Source organism: Centropristis striata, chromosome 7, assembly GCF_030273125.1.
Source record: "Centropristis striata isolate RG_2023a ecotype Rhode Island chromosome 7, C.striata_1.0, whole genome shotgun sequence".
NCBI classification, from domain to species: domain Eukaryota; kingdom Metazoa; phylum Chordata; class Actinopteri; order Perciformes; family Serranidae; genus Centropristis; species Centropristis striata.
The window spans coordinates 4,969,708-4,979,311 of NC_081523.1; positions in this window are offsets into that span (position 1 = coordinate 4,969,708).

Here is a 9,604-nt window from a genome sequence, read left to right on the forward strand (position 1 = left end):
TCTTGTTTTTCACGCAGAAAGTAACAGACGAAGACCCAACAGAGCTGCTCCTGTCAGTCCCAGTACACAGTAGAGGCCGATGCTTCCTCCACTCTCTGGTCGTGGTCCACTTCCTGTTGGTGTCTCAGGTTGGTGCCGATCCCTCGCTGCTGCAAAGAGAACAAACAGATCTGAGTCATTCATGTGAAGAAAAAAACATTTGACTAAAGAATAAAAATCAACAAAAGATGTAACAGATTTACAGAAACTACAAGAAGGAAGTTTAAGAACTCTGGAAGTCCATAATTATTACACTCAGGTTCTTATTAATCTGAAAAAGTTAAAGATTTCAGAAAGTTCGACTGAATCAACTCACCAGTGACGTTGAGCCGACATGTGTGAGACCTCCAACCATTACCTGTGGACACTTCACACTCATAATCTCCAGAGTCATTGATCCTGAGTCTGGACACATGAAGTCTGACTAGTCGTTCTCCGAGGACGACTTTGTCAAACTGGACTCGTCCTGCAAACTGTTGATCCTGAGACTCTGGGACCTCAACACCTCCATCTAGATGAATCAGGACTGGAGGTCTGAGTCCATCTAACAGCTGATAACAGTTGATAGATGAGGAGTGAAGAGAAGTGCCAGGTGTGTCAGTGAAGTTCCACTCCAGTGTGATGTTCTGGTTCTCCTCTGCCTGATAGGAGCTCTGAGGCTCATTCTCTACAAATGTTCCTGCTGAGGAGACAGAGAGGGAAAGTGAGGACCAGACAGACTTTCTTCTTCTTTGTGGATAATAAAGTGAAGGAGTAAACTAACCAGAGACACAGGAGGTCAGGCTGAGGAGGAGCAGCAGGATGCTGCAGGTCATCTTCTCCCTGTGAGAGGAGACACAGTTGTGCTTATTTGAACTTCTATTGAACTTCAACCCAGGAGAAGGAAGCAGTGAGGGACACTGGCTCCAGTTTATGATGTGGAGTTTAACCACTGGCGTCCTCTGGTGCCAATATTGTGCAAGTGTCGTGGCAAGAAAAAAGGTTTCAGCAGGAGGAACCCTGAGGAACCTGCAGGCTGCTGTGACACTATTTCCATTTAATGTAACTTTACAGGTTTACTCCACTAGATTTAGTTGACAGCTTTACGCTACCTATACATCAGAAGACTTTGAAAAGATTTGGAAAAGACTCCTGGAAAACTATCAGCTCACACCTGCTCACATCTAAAGACAAGCCTTTAGAGTTTTTAGTCCCAGCCTAGTCTCACACTGAGATTTTAGACAGACTGGGAATCTCACAGGAAAACTATTTACTCTAATATCAGATTAATATTGGATCCAATTTATTATTCTGATAATATAAACTCAAAAGCATTAATGGTTTTCCTCAATTTCTACAAGGTAGAAACTTACTAAATGGAGGAGAAGCAGCTTTTTTTGGCTCCAGTTGCTCTAGTGTGTGACTCAGTGGTTTCTGTTGGAAAAAAACAACAACAAAAAGAGGAGAAGATGCCACAAAATGCCCCTCACAAAGCTGAAAAAGGGTTTCTGTTTTTCTGACATGAAAAGTTGACTATTTTACAGTAAAAATAGATATAAGGAAAAATAAAGGAAAGGAACATTTCGAAATGAATTCATGATATATATTTATGTCCTATTCAATTATAATGTGTTTAACTGAATAATTATATTTATCAGCTCTATCAACTTTCATTTAGTTAATCATACATTAATCATCCATTATTTATTATTTATGTATACATTTATTGATACATTTTAACTGGGTCTCCTTGCTGTTCTATTTACTAAGAAACATCTAAATATATGACATCACTATATGATTTATAATGTTTGATATTATCTCAAGTCTCAGTGACATAACACAATCACCAACCAATAAATGAGCAGGGGAAAGGTTCCAGACAGGTTCCAGACTGGTTCCAGACCGGCCAGTAAAACCACTTCCACAGGAAAAAAGAACATCACAATAATCCTAGTAAGCTCCTAGTAAATCCTAGTAAACATATAGTGATGTCATATGTTTAGATTTTTGGGGGCGCTTAAGAGAACAGTCAAGCCTGATTTTCACTGGGCGCGGAACGGCTGCGCCGCTGCCACCGTTGCTGATCGCTGCCAGACCATTTCCACCGGTAGTCAAGCTCCAGTCTATGGTCAAACTCAACAGAGAAAATCAAAATCAAGGTAATACACTTCCGCCCGCTTTCAAAATAGAACACAATACGCAGTTCATGCAGCCTAAAACAACTTCACATCAACATTATGTCTCGACCAGGGCACCAGATCATCAATCAATCAATCAATCAAAGGGTCTCAGAATTGGAACAGCATACAATCATTTATGACATAACACATTCTTGACGGTGCCCTATGGTAAATAGCAGACAACAGAAAGTGCTTTTATTTTGAAAGTTTCCGTATATCTGCGTGCATACCCAGCAGCAAAGCACCATAAAACACTTTACCGACTTACCTTTGTACCTTGTTAAAAACACGTATTGCTTTTAGCATCAAGTTATTAAATTACTGTTTTACTGCATAACATATATGCTCTATATAGTTTTTGTGGTATGAATGTATGTTTAGTAGCATTCCTGGCTGAATGACGGTTGACTCTTTAACTGATAGTTCACAAGATTTATTTAAAATCGCTCCATGAAAATATAAAATAAGACATTTGGTCACCTTGTGAATCCACCATTAAAGTTACAAGGTGGAAAACAATAACAAACATTAGCACTTGAGCAAACACGCACTTTCACTATAGTTAAGACACCAAATATAGCCACTAATATAAATGACAGAAGAAAATAAACTTTAACAAACCTTGTTTCCTGTCAGCCAGCCAATATAGAAGCCTTTTGATACTTTATATCAACTTTAGATGAATTCCGACGCACTCGTTATTTTTTTTTACCGTTCGTCTTTCATTGAACCGTTCCGCCTGTCACTACCCTTTTTTTGACCTGCATGCCCTTACACAGTAGTGACTTCAGAAAAACTTTTAAAAGCCGGTGTAGGGACCAGATCGGCTGCCAGATTGCCAGATTGCCTCGGGGTCCTTTGTCTGCTGCTGATTACATCACACAAAACGCTAGATAGATAGATAGATAGATAGATAGATAGATAGATAGATAGATAGATAGATAGATAGATAGATAGAAAGATAGAAAGATAGATAGATAGATAATATAGATAGTATATATAAATGTATATGTATTGCTATGACTACAGCCGGTTGCCACGACGTACAGCCAATCACAACTGTCCGTTGTACATTGTACTCCATTTAAGCGTACAGCACATAGGTACAGCCATGGTACAGCGATCATATTGTGTGACGTAATCAACAGGCGAAGGACCCCGAGCCGATCTGGCAGCCGAGCCGATCAGGTACCTATTAATCCGCTACACCGGCGAAGTAGCAAGTAGTCACAAGACACTGTAAATGATTTTTTTTTCTTTAAATAAACTTTATTAAGGCAGTTGGGTGGGGTGTAATACAAAAAAATACATCAGAACGTCGCCAGGGGGTTTCAATAAATCATAAAGAGGTTGTCATACAAAAATATTATAAAAATTACAAATATTCAGAGTTTTAGCAGCTTTCAAATTAGTAGAGTCTTTAATAGAATTAATATACTGCTTGGTTTCACTTATAAATATAGAAAAGAGGGGATTTTTTTTGTGTATCGAGATTTATGTATGTGATATTTTGTATATAGTATATACAGTATATATATATATATATAGTATATTTGTATATAATAGTATAATTACATTTATAATGTAATATTGATTTTTTTTTTTGTGTATGGGAAGTCAGTGAAACCAAACAGTATATTTTCAAAACAAAGGGACAAATTAGGTTCAATTGAAAAAAAAAGGAAGTTACAAATATCTTTCCAGAACTTAGACGAAAAAGGGCAAGACCAAAATAAATGAAAAATACTTTCAGGGTGTCCTTCACAAAAAAAGCAATTCAAATCTAAATCTTTTTTAAAACGTTGAAGAAAAATTTTAGTGGGGTAGATTCTGTGAATTATTTTAAAAGAAATTTCTTTGATCTTATTGTTGACTATATATTTTGCTGGCAAATTCCAAATCTTCTCCCAATTAAGGTTATCAATAAAATTATTCCAATAAGCAATGACGTAGGGGGTTGATACAACTTCTTTCTGAAACAGTGAACGTATTTTTCGGTTATTGTTGCGTGTAGAAGAGAAACAAATTTGGCCAACTTCATGTTTGGATGGATCAAGGGGCAAAACAGTCGGATTTTGTGTTAAAGTGCATCTAAATAACATAATTACACCTAGAGGGATAGCATTGATAACAATATTATATTCATTAATAGGAATTGGGATTCTATATTTTATGACAAATTCCTGATATGTAAGTAAGGTACCATTTGAGTTAAATAACTGATGAACTAGGAGTATATTGTGAGTAAACCAATAGGGGTAAAATAAGGATTTGTTTCTATATATAATGTCTTTATTGTTCCATATATAGTATCTATGCGGGGAAAAGTTATGTTTGTAGATTAATGACCAGGAAAGAAGCATCTGTTTGTGAAAGTTGGATAATTTCAGGGGGATTTTTTCAATATTGTAATTACAAAATAAGAGGAAATTAAGGCCTCCTAATTTAGAGAAAATAAAGTTTGGTATGAAGTTCCAGATTGAAGAGGGGTTCTTAATGAATTGTTTAAGCCAGTTAATTTTGAATGTATTATTCAGAGTGTGAAAGTCTAAAAAATTAAGACCGCCCTTATCATATGTATTCATTATACATGTACTGATTTTCTAATATAATGGGTTTTGTTTCGCCATACAAAGTTAAATAGCATCTTATCAATGTTTTTTGAGATCTTTTTATTAACATCAAGAGATAAAGCAGCATATGTAAGACGGGAAAGACCTTCAGCTTTGGTTAGTAATATTCTGCCTTTCAATGACAAATCTCTCTGCAGCCATTGATTTAATTTCTTTTGAGTTTTGTCAATAATAGAGTGAAAGTTTAAGTCGCATTTGGCTTCCTTATCTTTAGTAATGACAATACCTAAGTAAGTGATAGTGTCTTTTATAGGTATATTACATATGGAAGAGATATTACATGATTTAAGAGCAAGCAGTTCACACTTCTTTAAGTTTAAACAAAGTCCGGAGGCAATAGAGAAAGTATTTATCAAATCAATGGCTAAAGGTATCTGAGAGCTATTTTTTAAGAACAAGGTCGTATCATCAGCCAGTTGGCTGATGACAATTTCTTTGCTTGCTATAGAGATACCTTTTAATGGACTAAGCTTTATAGAGTCGGTGAGTAGCTGCGTACAAAGGAGAAAAAGATAAGGAGATATAGGGCACCCCTGCCTGACTCCGCGTTTAAGGAAAAAACGAGGAGAGGTACCAGCTTGCAATTTAATTGAGCAGTTTCCATTTGCGTACATTGTTTTGATGGCGCTGCTGAAGTATGGACCAAAACCAAATTTTTCTAGAGCGTGGAATATGAATTTATGTTCGATTGTGTCGAAAGCCTTGTAAAAATCTAGAAAAAGAATGAAACTCTCATCAGGGCATAAATCTGAATAATCAATTAAATCAAGTACTAATCTGACATTATTGGAAATATGTCTATTTCTCATGAAGCCGGACTGAGTTTCATCAATTATGTAATCCAAGACAGATTTAATTCTTTTAGCAAATATTAGAGCAAATAATTTGTAATCATTATTAAGTAAACAAATTGGGCGCCAATTGTCAATTAGGAGTACGTCTTTCTTTGGTTTCGGAATTAGAGATATAAGGCCCTGGGTTAAGGTGGGAGGAAGGGACTCATTGTCTATACATTCTGAGAAAAGACCTAAGAGGAAAGGGGCAAGCTGTTTGGAGAATGCTTTATAGAATTCAGAAGTGATACCATCTGTGCCTGGAGATTTATTAAGCTTGAGGTGTTCAATAGCTGATGTAACTTCCTGTAGTGTTAGTGGATTGTCACACGAGACCTTTAAGTCAATATCTATTGATTTGGTTTGTGTAAGGGATCCTAAAAAATGGGATGTCGATTCTTCACAGTATTTTGATTCATATAATTTGGAGTAAAAATCCGAACAATATTTTGCTATTTTACGAGGGTCATCTGTGATGTCTCCATCAATATTCAATTTTTGTATTGTGTTATTTTTGGCATAGAATTTTTCAAGTCTGAAAAAATAAGCGGTATTTTGTTCTCCTTCCTCTAGCCACCTTCTTCTACTTCTCACAAAGGCCCCCTCAGCTTTCAGTTTATAAATGTCATCTAATTTACCTTGCAAGATGGTTAAGTGTTGAGAGTCATTTACAGTTAAAATAGGATTTTGCGTTATTGAAGTTATCTCTGAGATTAGAGTTTCTTCTTCAGCTTTTTTGGCTTTAGCAATCGAACTTCCATATGCTCTTAGGAATTTTGATAGTTCAAATTTTAAGAGTTCCCAGTTACTACAAAAATTATTTTCTAACAGAGATTTTTGCCAAAAACGTTCAATCAAAGATTTGACAGTTTTAGAGACTGTGTCATGTTTTAGAATAGAGCTGTTCAGTTTCCAATACGAACTTCTACGGTGAATATTGGGATGCAGAGAGATTTGTATTGAAATTGCTTTGTGGTCTGTTAAAGGGGTAGTGAGGATATTGACATTAATAGTATCACTATCAAAACAGTTAGAGATCAACCAAAAGTCTATGCGAGAAAAGCTAGTAAATGTTTTATTATTCCAAGTATAAGAATTCACTCCAGGGTTTTTTTTCTCCATATATCAATTAAGTTGAACTTATGCATAAGTTGTATTAAGTTGGAGGCCATATAATAATTGGGTCGCGGCGGCCACTCATCTTGAAGACCATCCAGAGCAATATTGAAGTCCCCTCCCATCACTATCATTGCATTTGGATATTTAGAAAGCCAGTGTAAGAGGCGAGATTCTAGCACATCAAGCAATAAATTATTTTCCCCCTTCGAGTTGTACCCATACAGATTTATCAGTAAAATTACAGTAACATTGATGTTAATAACCAGAATAAAGAAATGACCTTTAGGATCACCTTCAGAATGCAAAATGTCCCCATTAAAGGAGTTTTTCAAAATAGCAGCACCTGCTGCTCTTTCTGAACCATGAGATAACCAAATATCATTGCCCCACTGTGCTTTCCACAATTGCACATCGTTCTTGACTGAATGCGTTTCTTGAAAAAAAGTAAAATCAGTTTTTTGCTGCTTTGCAAATAAAAATAAAGCTTTGCGTTTGACATTCTGCCTTAGCCCCCTGGCGTTAAGAGATAAAACAGAGAAAGACAATGTAAAAGAACAGTACTAGGAACAGGTACTGTAAAAAGTAAGTGTTAGAAGAGTATAGGGAACTGTCTCTATCCCTTAAAAAATAGAACAGTAATACTATATAGAACAGTGTCAAACAGTCTCTCCATGAGGTAGATTATATCAACAGAAAGTGGCTTATATTATTCGGCTCTTAAAAAAAGATAAAGGGGAGAAAAAAGTCTTTCAATTGCAAAAAGTAAATGTAACATTTCTAGTTTCTGTCCTTGTCCCCCATCATTGTAGTAGTGAGCCAAGTCCATGTCATAATGTTTGAATATAGGAATAGTTCTTCAGTATCCCCTATCAGGCTCCTTGGTGGAATACACAAACAATTAAATGTGTGCAATAGTGCAAAAAGGAGATGCTCACACAAAATATAATAATCGTCTTGGAGGATAACTTGAACAGACTTATGTGTGAGATGTAAGAGTAGAGGATGGTATATGTTTGTGGGTTTGTCTTTTGTTTTTTGCGTTCAATCTAAGTGTGGGAAGCCGCGCCAGTGGGTGAAGAGGTCATCTGGGATCGCTCGAGTTGCTCTGGACGCAGCTCTTTTCCATCGATGATGACACAGGTACCTGCAAAATGAGCTTTCTTTCCTTCCTTCTTTGCAGCTTCAATCATGGGCCACAACTTGTTACGCATTGCTTTGTCATCAGCAGTTAAGTCTTAAGCAAACCTCAGCTTATTATTTTGGAGGTATTCGTTTCTTTTTGCCGCTCTCCACAGAAGGTCTCTTGTGGATCTGTTTGTGAAGCGGATGATGGTGGTCCTGGGTCTGTTTGGAGTCCCCTGGTGTCTTCCTAGGTGGTGGACAATGTCAATATCACTTGCAATTTTTTGCTGAGAGTCAGGTAACATAGCACAGCAGATGTTGACGACTTTGGTCTTGATATCTTCTGGATTGCTTTCGGGGACACCGTGGAGTCTGAGGTTCCATCTCCGGCCATATCTTTCAGCTTCGTTGACTTTGAGTTGCAGGTCTGCTATCTGTCGTTCGTATCTTTCAGTGGCAGTTTTGACTCCTTTCATGTCAGTCTTTAGAGACTCAACTTCTGCAAAAGCAAAATCAACTGATTTCTTCAGGGCTTCAATGCTCACTGCGTTTCTGGTGATCATGCCCTCTAGATTATCTGAACGCAAATTAATTGCAGCAACAATGTTGTTCTGCAAGTCTGCTAAAGACATCTCAGCCTTTTGTTTTTTTTCTTTGGGTTTAATCGGAGTATCGGGGGCAGAAGCACGCAGGAGAATGAGATCAGTATCTTGAATGCATGTGTGGGATTCAAGAAGAGCATAGTCGTGGTCGGAGCCGGCTGGAGCAGCAGCAGCAGTAGCTGAAGAGCTTGCTGGTATCTTCTGCGTATTTAAGGGAATTCCAAAGATCATACCATCTTTGAAGACAGGAGGTTCTTTCTCTTTGCGTTTCTTTCCCTGTTCGTTTTGCGTCATGTTGACGGGGGTAGCTCCACATACAATAGCAAAGTAGCTTTTTATAGCTTAGCAGAGTTAGCGCAGTCTGGACGGCAAAAGGGGCTATTATTACCGTCGAGATTGATAGACGAGTACTTGAAGAGCTAGGAGACTGTTTATACACTGTTCGTAGGCATTTAGTGCATCATGCTAACGGTGCGTTCAGACCGGACGCGTAGCGAATATTTCGCGCGACAAGATTACATACAAAGTCAATGCAAACACGCGAATAGACGCGAATTTTTGCCGGCGGCGCGAATCGCGGGTTTCGCGCGACGCGAATGCCGCGATTGACGCGAATGTCGCGGCGCGAATGAAACAACGCGAATTCGCGTGAGTTCAATAAATTCAACTTTGGCGAAATATTCGCGTGACGCTGTGTCGGGACAGCCTATCAGCGTTGAGATTCTGGACGACAGTGTCCGAGATACATACATGAGAGAGAGGAGAAAAGAGGCAGGAAGGAGGAGAGGGTCGGCAGGAGGGACAGGAAAAAGGTGGAAGTACTCTGCGGTCCTCTCTCCGTGCTGAGTGCGCCTCCGGATGATGTCACTCACCAAGACACGACGGCGTGTTTTCCGACGTATCTCGGACTTCCAGAGCAGGTACAGGGACGCTATGCTTGTCATGGTTGATGACAGAATGAAATGGAGGCAATTATTTGGCGCTAAATAGTCTCTTGGGCGAAAATTCGCGTCGCGTTACTCGCGCAAGTGACGCGAATTAAATTCAATTCTCGCGCGTATCAACTCGCGCGAGTAACGCGACGCGAAAATTCG